The following is a 12,771-nucleotide window of genomic DNA, read 5'->3' as shown; positions in this document are numbered from 1 at the left end:
AAATGTAAAAATAGGAAATGAAGAATCATGATTAAAATTAAGAGGGTGGTCTTGAAATTGGCCAGTTTTGGGTTCCCATATCATCTCTTTCTTACCAACTGTATGATCTGAGAGTGTTATTCAGTTTCTTCAACTGAGAAAATAAAGATAACAATACTAACGTCAATGAATTTTTGGAAGAGTACATTAAAATAATGTGTAAAATCTGGAGCAAAAGACTGGTAATAAAGAGTCCTAAAAATGTTGGTAACTATTTTTTTACACTTTTTACTAAACAAAAATACTTCAGTTGAGATTTCAAAACATTATCCCAAACTGTAGTTCCACAAATTGGGAAAGATTAATCAAGTGCATCTTTAAAAAAATTAGCTTATCTGATGTTCAGTAGTGGAATTAAGGACTGAATGTATTACACAGAAGTGATCACTTAGGCACCCTACTAGTTGGGGTTACAGTGAATTGGAAAGAGCTTAAAAATATAGTTTGTACACAATCATAGAAGAAAATAGTAAATAAATAAACTCAATCTCTTTAGGTATTTACATTTGTACAAAGAACAGTACAGTTGTTAACTTTCTTTCTAGAAATTTAATTTCAGAACAATAGAACATGACTTAGGATGCTTTACTTATGATTTTTCAACTTTACAATGGTGCAAAAGAGATATATGTTCATTTGAAACCCTGACTTTTTATCATTTTCTGGACTTGCAATGTTCCATATGATACTCTCTCATGATGGTCAAATGCAGCAGGGAACCGAGCCATGAGATCATGAGGGTAAATAGCTATCCTCTATAGTATGCTCTGTTCCTCAATATGACATTAGGTAGGCTAGGTTATGTTAAATGTTTTTGACTTACACTATTTCAGTTTATAAGTGTTTATTGGGACATAGCCACATCATAAGTAAAGAAGCACCTTATTAAAATGTGAACATACTGTTAATACATTTTAATGTGTTTTTATTGCACATATTTAAGGAATAAAATATAATGTTTTGATATTTATAGTAAAATGGTTACTATAGTTGAGCAATTCAACATATTCATCATCTCACGTAGTTATATGTGTGTATCTATGTGTCCAGCAAATTTCCAGTATACAACACATTATTATTTATTATTCTCATGTCATACATCAGATCTTTAGGCTTATTTGTTCCACATAATTAAGACTTTGCATATCATTTGACCTTCGTCTCTCATATTTCTACATGCTCCTGACCCTGGTGACCATCTTTCTGTGCTGCAAGTATTTGGTTGATTTTTTTTTCCATTTTAGATATTTAAGATTCCACATGTAGGTGACATCATGTAACATTTTAATTTTGTCTTATTTCACTTAGAATAATGTCATCTAGGTCCATCCATGTTGTTACAAATATCAGGATCTCCTTTTAAAGGTTAAATAATCTTTCCCTACATTATGTGTGTGCGTGTGTGTGCGTGAGAGAGAGAGAGAGAGAGAGAGAGAGAGGTATCAATGTTACTTTATCAGTTCATCCATTAATGGAAATGGGTTGTTTCCATATCTCAACTATCATGAATAATGCTGCAATGAATGTTGATATGCAGGTACCACCAGGTGGTGATTGCACTTCATTTCAGCGTATACTCAGAAAAGAGATTTCTAGGACATATGATCTATCGTAACTTCTTTAGGAACCTCAATATTGTTTTCACAGTGGCTGCACCAATCTACATTCCTGCTGGTAGCATGTAATTATTTCTTTTTCTCTAAAATCTTGCCAGTGCTATCTTTTGTCTTTTGGATAGTAGCCATCTTAACAGCTGTGTCATAATAGCTCCTGTAGTTTTGATTTGTATGTGATTAGTGATCTTATACCTCTTGACCACTTTTATTCATTCTTTGGAGAAATGTCTGTTCAAGCCATTTTTTTTGGCCACATTTTTGTTGAATTATTTGGGCTTATTTTCATTTTAATTATCGAGTTATGTGAATTCCTTACACAATTTACATATGAACCCTTTAGTTTGATATATGGATTACAAATGTCCTTGCCAAATCTTTCCATTTTGTTTATTGTTTCCTTTGCTGCACATGATAGTTTTATGTATTCACAATTTAATCTTTATTATATTGCCTGGTGATTTTTGTGAGACATCCAAAAAGTCCTTGCCAACACCAATACCAAGGAACTTTTCTCCTGTTTCCTTTTAGGACTTTTGTGGGTTCAAGTTTTATGTTTTAGGACTTCAATCAATTTTTAATTGTTTTTATAGATGATATAATTACCCAGGTTCAGTTTTTGTTTTTTTTTTTTTTTTTGCATGTTAAATTCCAGTTTGTCCAATCCTGTGAATTGAAGAGACTATCTTAAATTTTTTTTCATTGTATCTTTTTGGTGACCTTCAAAAACTGGACAACTATAGAACTGAAGTGATGTACCCCATTTGTATACAATGAATCAAAATGCAGTCTGTAAAAGATTTTTTTAAAAGTTGGTTAGCTCTGTATGCTTGAGTTTATTTCTCTCTATTCTGTTCCACTTGTTTAAATGTCTGTTTCTATGCCAATTGCATGCTGGCTTGGTTGCTATTGCTCTGTAATCTTATTTTTTCCATTATATTTCTTAAAAGAAGCTCATCCGCCCTTTTTAATGTAACTATCACTTTTATCTTGAGACTTCCTACAGGTAGGGTTATATTAGCCTGACCATGACCTAAGTACAGTTTTTCTGACTCAAAGCCACCTGCATTACGTTCTACTCCTTGATGCATTTTTTTGTTTAAGTTTAGATAGGAAGTTTGCAAAAGTTTAAAATTGTTTTTCCATTTTTAAGTCTTAAAATGCTTTTCTATAATTATAGAATGCTTATAACAAAACTTGAAGTTTCATTATTAAAAATATCCAATAATCAGAGAATCCTTTGGATAATGAAATTGTAGTTATTAAAATTTATGTTTGTCCTATTCTTTAAACAAAAAGAAACTGTTCTTTTCTAAACAAAATAAAGATCATTTATTGAAGCTTCATCATCACATGAGAGGCCAAGTAATGTATTTAAACAATATTACTAATGTGTTTGCTTGTAATCATGGTTATAATTCTTCTCGAAATTGTTACTAATTAACTATGTAAAACAAAAAAATACTACTATAACTTAACATAAACATGTTCAGCAAATTAAATTTAGAAAAGAATTTCTTCAAGCATTCCTAATGTTTTAGTCAACATTTTTGCTGCTATGACCAAAAGACCTCACAAGAACAATTTTAGAGGAGAAATAGTTAATTTTAGGACTCATAATTTCAGAAGTCTTAGTCCATAGACAGCCAGTTCCATTCCTTGGGGCCTGAGAGGAGGCAGAACATCATGGCAGAAGTGTGTGGTGGAGAACAACTCAGAACACTACAATCAGAAAGCAGAGACAGAGACACGCCACTCACTGGGGATAAAAATACATATCCCAAAGGCCCACCCCCAAAAACTTACCTCATCCAGTCACACCCTACCTGCCTTCACTTACCACTCAGTTAATCCCTATCAGGGTATTAATTCACTAATTGTGAGAAGGCTTTCATAAGCAAACAGTTCACCTCTGAACCTTCCTGCATTGTCTCACACATGAGCTTTTGGTGAACACCTAATATCCACACCGTAACACCTAAGCTTAGTGTTCTTAATTAGATTTCAAATGTTTCAAAGGACATAAAACAGTCATGTGAAGAGACAGGAAGATGGGAGAATAGCAAAATTCATTTGAACATTGTTCTATTTAGCTCCAAAGATATAAACTTTAACCTTTTTCTCTTTACTTTTATTACTTTACTTCTGACCAAAATTTTATATTAAGAAATAAATGTCTATACATTTTAATAGAATGGGTTAAATTATAAGAATGTAAGAATTAACTAGCTACCTCATTGACCTATTTGGGATTAGATTGTTAATAACTAAACTGGTTCATAACAGATCCCAGTTTATAATAATCACTCAATAATTATTAACCATATTTAAATTATTGCCATACAGCACTTATAATATACTTCAGACTGTCATAATTGGAATGTGAAGTTAGGTCCTCTAACAATTTGTACTAAACATTACAGACTGTAAAATGTTGGCCCATTTGCAACACTTTCACTTATATTTTAGCTATTGCAGAAGCAAGACATTTTGCACATATTAAAGGACCACCTTTTGTCAAAATTCTATTCTAATATTTTTCTTCATTTTCCTGGAACTGCATCTTTAACTTTATCACATCACCTTTGACATATTTAGGGAGATTTATTTATTTATTTATTTTTCTTCTACTTTATCTGTATTTATTCTTTCTTTCTTTCTTTCTTCCTTCCTTCTTTCCTTCCTTCCTTCCTTTTTTCCTTCCTTCCTTTCTTCCCTTCTTTCTTTCTTTTTGTTGTTTTTGTTGTTACTAGGAATTGAACCCAATGACACTTAACCACTGAGCCGCATCCCCAGCCCTTTTTATTTTTTATTTAGAGACAGGGTCTTACTAGGTTGCTTACCACCTCAGCTAAGTTGCTGAGGCTAGCTTCGAATCTGTGATCCTCCTGTCTCAGCTTCCTGAGCCACTGGGATTATAGGTGTGTACAGCTATTTCTATTATTTCTATTCCTATGTTCACTGAGCAAGAACATAGGTTGTCACTAGGTTGTCACAGATGTGTGCCTAACGCTTAAGTTTTTTTTTTTTTTTCCTTAAAATATCCCTAAAATTTGTTTGCAAGATCTTTCTTTTATCTACCAGTGATATTTGCTGGGTCTTTGGCCAGCTCATCTAGTTTACATCCCTTCATTTACCAGTGGCTCACTAAGAGAGGCAAAGGAAGAAAACTTTCTAAACAATACAAAAGATTGGGAAATTCAGTGAAGTTATGAAACCACTTAAGGCTGTCTTTACCTGAGGGCTGTATGTTTTCGTTTTGTTTCATAATTAAGTAAATATTGCTAAAACAAATATAAATAAGAAATGCTATAGGGAATTATTATCAAGATACTCAGCAATTGACCACAGTTTACTATATAAGTTAAAATGTTTGATTGCAAGAAGCTGTTTGGAATTTGAAATACTAACAAATGTATTGTTTTATTATTGTTGTTTCTTGATCAACTGCTCCTTCGTTATTTAAAATTACAAGAGAGATGGCCAAGGTTTATGGACCAAGAATGGGAAGAAAAATCTGCAAATACCTGCACAAAACAAAACAGATGTCAAATAAGTTTTGAATAGATTTTATAAAATTTAAGTAAAAAATATAGTCTTGAAAGTGCCAGCTTTAGCCAAATGGAGGTCAAGGTGGTGGAAGTAAGCAGAACATGATTGAGGTAGAAAAAAATGTTGAGCTCTGAAATTCTGTATGTCAGGAATAAAAACACTGAATGAAGTTACTAGTACAAATACAGAGTCCCCAGTTATGGTAGAGGGAAATATGTTATTAAAAGGAAGAGAAGAGCAACAGAGTGAGTCCAGGAACTATCCCTGAGAAAGGCACTTAATTCTCTCTTCATGGTGGAAGAATGGCTTGCTTCCCAACCTATACATTAAGGATGATTTAAAGACTTGCCTAGTAGCTTTGGTTTCTGCTTGGGAATTCTTGAGCAGCATAATAGGGTAAACAGAGTTAGATTTTTCAGGGAATCGAATCTGGTTAGTTCTTTGCTACTCTGTGATACTAGAGAAGCAGACAGGATCCAGCAAATATCTGAAAAAGAGCAGAGATAATGCTGTTAGACCTAAAGGACTTATGATTTGCCCAAGAAAGACATAGACTGAAAGGAACTACTCACCAAGGGCCCAGGCAGCTTCAACAACACAATAAACAAATGTTAGATGCCAGAAGACAGCAAGGAAGACCAGAAGAAGTTGACTAAATCTGAGAGAATTTCAATAGGAATCCCAAGCAGTAAATACCCCTTACACCACCAGATTGAGATGCACTGAAGCTGGCCATTGTGCTGCCCCCACTTAAGTACTGTTCTAGGTACTACTTGGTGCTCAGAGTAATTGAATTTAAAACCTGGTTTATCAAGTCAAAATCTCAAACATATAGATTTTAAATTGAATTGGCAAGAATTAGTTTTCTGTCATCAGAATTGAGACGACTTTCAAGTCTTAAATATAAGAACATTTCTTTTTATAGAAGATGCAAACATGTGGTTATGGAATTGGTACTTTCTCTAATTGCTACTTAGTATAGCTCTCTACTACTCAGCAATTTCATGTTGTATTCTGAGTCTTACATATGGAATCAGGAATTTCCAGATATTTTATAAATTTCAATTTGTAGATAGCAATAGCAAGAAAATTATGGTTTGTGCCCTCTTCAAATAATGAATGTACCTAACTAGCTCTTTAGACTTATAAAAGAGTTAATATTACTTGTCAGTTATATTACCTCAGCTGCATTATTTACACTGGAGCAATACCACACTTTGTAATTTTGATTTAAATGTGGATCCTAATACTTTTTTTATTGCAATCTGATATACAATGAAAGCTGACAACAGTTCTCACTTGGCAGTGACCTATCACATTTATGACAATATAAATGCAATGAAAACCAAGGCATGTTGCCCTCATACATTGGGGGATAGCAACCAATTTTCAATCAGTAGATGTCAAGGCAATCTGTTGAGAGACTGGTCATAAATCAGTCTGTTGAAACTTGAGGCTGACTTTCAAGGAATGCTACTTAACTCTAATTTAGGTCTGATAGTGTAAGCTTCCAAAGGACATAACAGATCAAAACTAATAAACATCTGTCTTTCTAAAAAAGACAATGCCATTGCTAAAGGTGTTAATATCATGAACAAAATATGATAAGCAAAATATTTCCATAATTGTGTTAAAATGACCCTTCAGAAGAATTTACATGGACTGTGAAGAAGATAATACTCAAACTTTTGAAAATGAAGGAAGAAAGGTATGTAATTAGATGGATAAATATGTAATAATTAGTATAAAATAGAAATAAAGTACATTTAATGACATGGAACTTATTATTCCCTTTCCCCCACAAGGTGTTATTAACATAATACTGCATCTTTTACTGGGGACTACAATGGAATTTTATTTTAACCCATAAAAATATATCTTCAGGAGTTTATATTCTGTGGGATAGTCATAAGAATATATGACTTAGAGTTTGTAATACCTGAATATTTAATATCAGCTCTTATTTTTTCCTAGCCTTATGTCTGAAAAACAAGAATAGCAGTTTCCTGTAAAAAGGGAATATCAGTATATTTCTTATAGAGTTATATTAAAACAAAGGGACTAATCTTGGATATATGTCTTGTATTCAGTTGGTTATTCCCTTTTCTTTTTTAGGTTCTCACTTATCCATTATTTTTAATGTACTTTGTGATAGTGCTGAAAAGAGCCACAGTCAAAAAAAAAAAAAAAAAAAAAAAAAAAAAAGATGGCAGCTGTTTTCCTTTTCACATTTCAAAGTCTCTTGTCAACTTTTGCTTAGTTTGCTTTAAGAAGCTAATTTTGTTCTTTATAAAATTAAGGGGAAAGTTAGTATTTTTTTTCTCCTGAGACTTTTTCAGCAATCTCCTATTGATTATCCTCTGTGATAAAAATAATGCATTACAACTTTTAATAAAAAGCCACCTAGGCTATAATTTGGGGGCTTCAAGACTACTCCCTAATCATGTGAAAGGAACAAATATCTTGGGAGATGTTTAAAACTGGAATTTTAATTGACTTAAAAATATTTTAATATTTGCTTTCCTATCACCATGCTTACAAGTATGATCTGGGCCTGTCATCTGTAGTCATGTTTGGATCCCACATTCTTTGAGGATGTTGCAGTTTTACCTCCAATGAGTGGAATGATTTTGCATTTTCTTTTGTGTATGTGCAAACATTGCATTTAGTTTTCCATTTTTACATTTTGCACAGCTCACTGATATACAATATGAAGTATTTAATTGCTTATTTCTCCGACTACTGAAGTATATACTTTCATTACAGCTTTAAATTAAAGACTTGGAATCAAACTTATTGCTTTTTAAATGCACATATGAAGTTATGTACTTTGGAGTTTGTAATAAGTAACAACATCAATGTATCCACCAACTAAAACTACTTGAGTAGAACATCTCATTATAACAACAGAATACGTACAGTCTCTCCCTTGGGTTGTAATACAAATATTGAGTGGTATTAAACCTATCATAACATCCAGAAAAATATACCTTGATTAAACATGTACATCTTTAGGTTATAGTAAAAGGTCAAATTATTCTTTATATAGTTTTATGTTCAAACTGCCTTTCTCTATCTTTTTAAATAGCAGCACTTTGGTTTTAGCTCATACATATAAAAATTTTTAAAAATCTGTAGATAATGAAATAATCATTTACATTATTTTATAGAATTTTTAACCTCCAGAAATGGTAGAAAATTTGTAGTGTCTACTATTAACTATGCATGGCTATCTACAAAAGATAAGTACTTTTGTGGAATTAGGTTTATATCCTTTTCTGATATATCTTTTGTATTCTTTGACTGAGTTTGCCAGTAAACTCAGTGACTAAATGTAGTTATCAGTGAAATAACTTAGCTTTCTCTCTACGATCCTTGGGGACCAGTTACATAAATACACTGCATTCTAGAATTTAGTCTCAACACATCATTATAAAGTTAATGACCAGATAACTGTAAGTATAAAATTTAATAAGAAGTCGTATCGGACTAGTTACCTTGTACCAAAAAAAAAAAAAAAAATATATATATATATATATATTTAGTAAGTGTATTCTAACTAAATATATAATGACTATGGTAAGAACAACTAGGGGAGCAATAAGTTTGGGGGATGCTAAGCTGATAGTTGTCCCAGAAAAAGTCTGAATAACAGATTTTGGAGCTGCCACTCTGCAGCTGTATAGCCTTACAGTTGCTTAGGGTTACTTTACCTTCCCTCTGTCTCAGTTTTCTTATTTGTAAAATGAAGCTACTGTACATTTCTACCTACTAGTATTTGTGGTGGATTGAATATGATAATAAGTATGAAACAATTAGCATAGTAGCTGGCACACAATAAGGACTAATATATGTAGTTTATTTTTATTATTAATTACCTAATCTAAACATACAATTTATCGATGTAGAAATGTTCAAAGTAGCTACTGGTACTAATAAGATGATCTTGTAAGACTAAGTTGTGCTTCACGATACGTAGCTTCTGGTTTATATGCATTCAAACTTCTTTGAAAGAGAGGATATATTTGTAAATATAAAGTTACATTTTGTAATATAAAGTTAAATTTCTAGAAATCTTTGAAATACAGTTCCAGTGGTCAAACCTTGGTGTTTTGGTTAGTAACAAGGCCACCTAGTGACTCTTATGCATGTATGAATGTGAGAACCATTGATACAAAGAATCAAAAACACCAAATAAAACTATCTTAAAGATTATTAGCTCAGAAAATGGATTCCAGAAAGAACATAAAAAGGATTGACCAAAAAGTGTCCTGTTGTTATAGAATTCAAAGGAGAAAGCATTCCAAGAAAATTCAGAATTGCTCATCTATAATTCTCATTCTTCAATTCTCATCAATAAAAGAGAAACATTTCAGGCATATATAAAATCATGGTTTGTATATCTACCATCAATCTAAAAGCAAAATCACTGAATTCATTGTTTCCATCTCACAATTGCACCTTCCTTTGACACTTCCCTAACCCGCATAACCAGTGTCATTTTTGTGGCTTTTAAATTTTTTAATGTCTTTATTAATTCATGATAGTTATGCATAACATTTAGATTCATCTTGATATGATTATACATGCATGGACTACAGTTTGCTCCACTTCAGTCCCCAGTACTTCCCCTTCCTGTCCCCTTCTTTCTTTCTGTTTCCCTTCTGTTATTCTACTAGTTTTCCTACTATATATTGATATATTTTTCTTAATTAGGGATTTATAGATATACATAAAGGTGTAGGTGACATTCACAGTTGCATACTAATTTTGTACATAGTATAATTTGGTATCATAAACTCAGTCTTTACCATGCCTCTGCATTTCTTTATAATTGAATACATATCTATGTATCCCTCTTCAAAATATGTGGTTTAAAATTAAATTTTTTCTCATGTGTGCTTCACATTTAATGTAATCACATTACTTTTTCAAAATTCAACTGTGTCAATGTGTGCAGCTTCGGTTCCTTTTCTATGCTTTATTTTGTATCCCATCTTATAAACAGCGTATAATTTGATCTTTCTACCATGATGATGGATGTTTAGGTCATTTTCTGTCTTCTGTGTCATGGATATTCCTAATCCCAAACATAAAAGTTCATATAATAACATTGTTTTTATTGATAAATTGCTCTGAAAACTTGTAGCAGTTTTTATATTCATCAAGAATACATTTTTGGAAGACAGCTTTTCTCTTGTTTCTGCATGTCTTGTGTGCAGAACGCCTATCTGGCTTATGTTTTTCCTTTTTAATGGAGAATGTTGATGAGAACAAATGTTTAACTTGAAATTTTAAATCTAATATTAATTTCAAATTTGGTTAACCAATTTTTCAGCTTTTCTTTATGATATACACTTTTCTGATTAAGAAAGCAACCTATTACCTGAGGTGATAATGATATTCTCTTATATTTTTCCTAAGTGATTTATTCATTTTTAATTTTTTTCTGAAATTAAAAAAAAATGAATTGGGCATGGTGGTGCAAGCTTGTAATCCCAGTGACTCAGGAAGCAGATAGGACTATAAGTTTGAGCAATTTCCTGAAATTCAGTCTCAAAATAAAATTAAAATGTCTGGGGATGTAGCTCTGTGGTAGAGCACTTGCCTAGCATGCATGAGGCTCTGGGTTAAGTCCCCAGTAGTATAAAAACATTTTTTAAATATATTTTAATGATACATAAAAACCTAAAAGTGTACATAGTAAGGAGGTATCATGCTATGCTTTAATATATATATATATATTGCACATTGTTTAAAAATGTTTAAACATATTTACCTGTGTTTTGCCTTTTAAATTTATGTATTTGATCTTCCTGAGACTGACTTCTTTGTATAAGATGTGAGAATAACACAAATATTTTGAGATTTTTTACTTCCCAGATACAGAGAAGTATAGGTTATATAACTAGGATTACTTCACCTTCAGAAAATAAATATATAAATATATGAGTACATACATATATACACACATACACAATATATATGTGTATGTGTTTGCATAGGTATGTAAATGTGTGTATATATAAGGTTATTACCAGGCAAATCTAAAGGAAAATGGGAATCTAAATGAATAAATGGATTTCCTACTTATACTGCTTTTGTCCTCAGCTGTGCACCAACTCACACAAACTTAAACTTTGATTCATAATGCTTTGCAGTTTTGAGGCAATCAAGAAGGAAACCCAAGGCTCATCAAAAGCAATGCAGCATCTTCTCCACTTTCTCCACTTCTTCGGTATCACAGGATACCAAAGGGTTTCACATTCAAAGTAAAAGTGAACCACACTGTCGATGCCCTCAGGAACATGTCAGAAGAAAGGAAAAAAAATTTAAAAACCCAGTAAATACAAAGAAAAAAGTATGAAGAAGGACACCACGTATTTCAAATATGAAAAGTAGCAGAAAACAAATTATAAGACAACTATAATTAATATATCTCTAGAGAGAGTATTATACGTGCACACACAATGGTGACTATTAGAAAAATTTTAAAAATTGTAATTGTATAAACCAGCAAAATAACTTACAATAAAACAAAATCATAATTTATAGTAACATACAAATCCATGAATTATTAACAAATCTAGTGCAGTATATGCATGCACAAGTTTAATACAAAAAATACAAAATGGTAATAAGAAATTCAAATAAGTCTGAAATAAAGAGAAAGATATGACTTATCTATGGGTGGGAAGATGAAATCTAGGTATAAGAAAAAGGAGGGGGAGAAGAAAGGAAAAGAGAGAGAGAGGTTGATAAGATAGATTTCTATACAGATAAACTTACAGGTTCATTTCATTTTCCCAGTCACTCTACACATTATTAATAATAAAGTAAAATTTTGATTAAATGACATTGTATATTATTTATTACTTGGGATTCTAAAGAAAATACTTCTAATACACAAGCATTATTAGTGTAGTGTCCTATAGATTTTTGTTTGGTCTTATTTATCAATTAATCAAATTTCTTCCTCTTCTTAGCTTGTTAAATGTTTTATAATAAGTAGGAGTTGAAGTCTGTCCAATTTTTCTCTGAATCTTTTTCTTTCAATAGTTAGCCACATTAACACACTTCCTAATGTTAAATAATTCTTGCCTACTTGTAAGATTTACCAACTTGGATTGTAGCATGACAGTTGATGTATTTACATTACAAATGTACACAGATAAAGTTGGTTTATACGTATGTATGTAATTAATTTTTGTACTGCTTTTAAGGTTTTTTATTTAAGTGAAATTTAACTAATTTAAGGAGTTTTTTCCCCCTAATCTCTGGAAGGTTTATATAAGATCAGAATTATTCGTTTCTTGAATAGATTGTATAAACAATCCTGTAAAACTGCCTGAAATTCTGTTGTTTAGTGTAGGAAGTATAGTGAAACCCCTTGTTTCTCCTCCTCCGCCTCCTCCTCCTCCTCCTCCTCCTCCTTCTTCTTCTTCCTTCTTCTTCTTTTCCCCTCCCCCTCCTCTTCATCCTCCTCCTCCTCCTCCTCCCCCTCCTTTTTCTCCTCCTCCTCCTTTTTTGTACTGGGATTGAAGCCAGGGGTGCTTAACCACTGAAC

General features: G+C 32.0%; 1 protein-coding gene across 1 annotated transcript in view; it reads left to right on the top strand.

The window, feature by feature from the left end:
• Mdga2 (MAM domain containing glycosylphosphatidylinositol anchor 2) overlaps window positions 1-12,771 on the top strand; it is a 757,479-nt gene that overhangs the window by 709,661 nt on the left and 35,047 nt on the right. The window lies entirely within an intron of this gene.

This window comes from Sciurus carolinensis, chromosome 2 (genome assembly GCF_902686445.1).
Source record: "Sciurus carolinensis chromosome 2, mSciCar1.2, whole genome shotgun sequence".
Classification (NCBI taxonomy): domain Eukaryota; kingdom Metazoa; phylum Chordata; class Mammalia; order Rodentia; family Sciuridae; genus Sciurus; species Sciurus carolinensis.
This window is presented reverse-complemented; position numbering and strand designations above follow the sequence as displayed.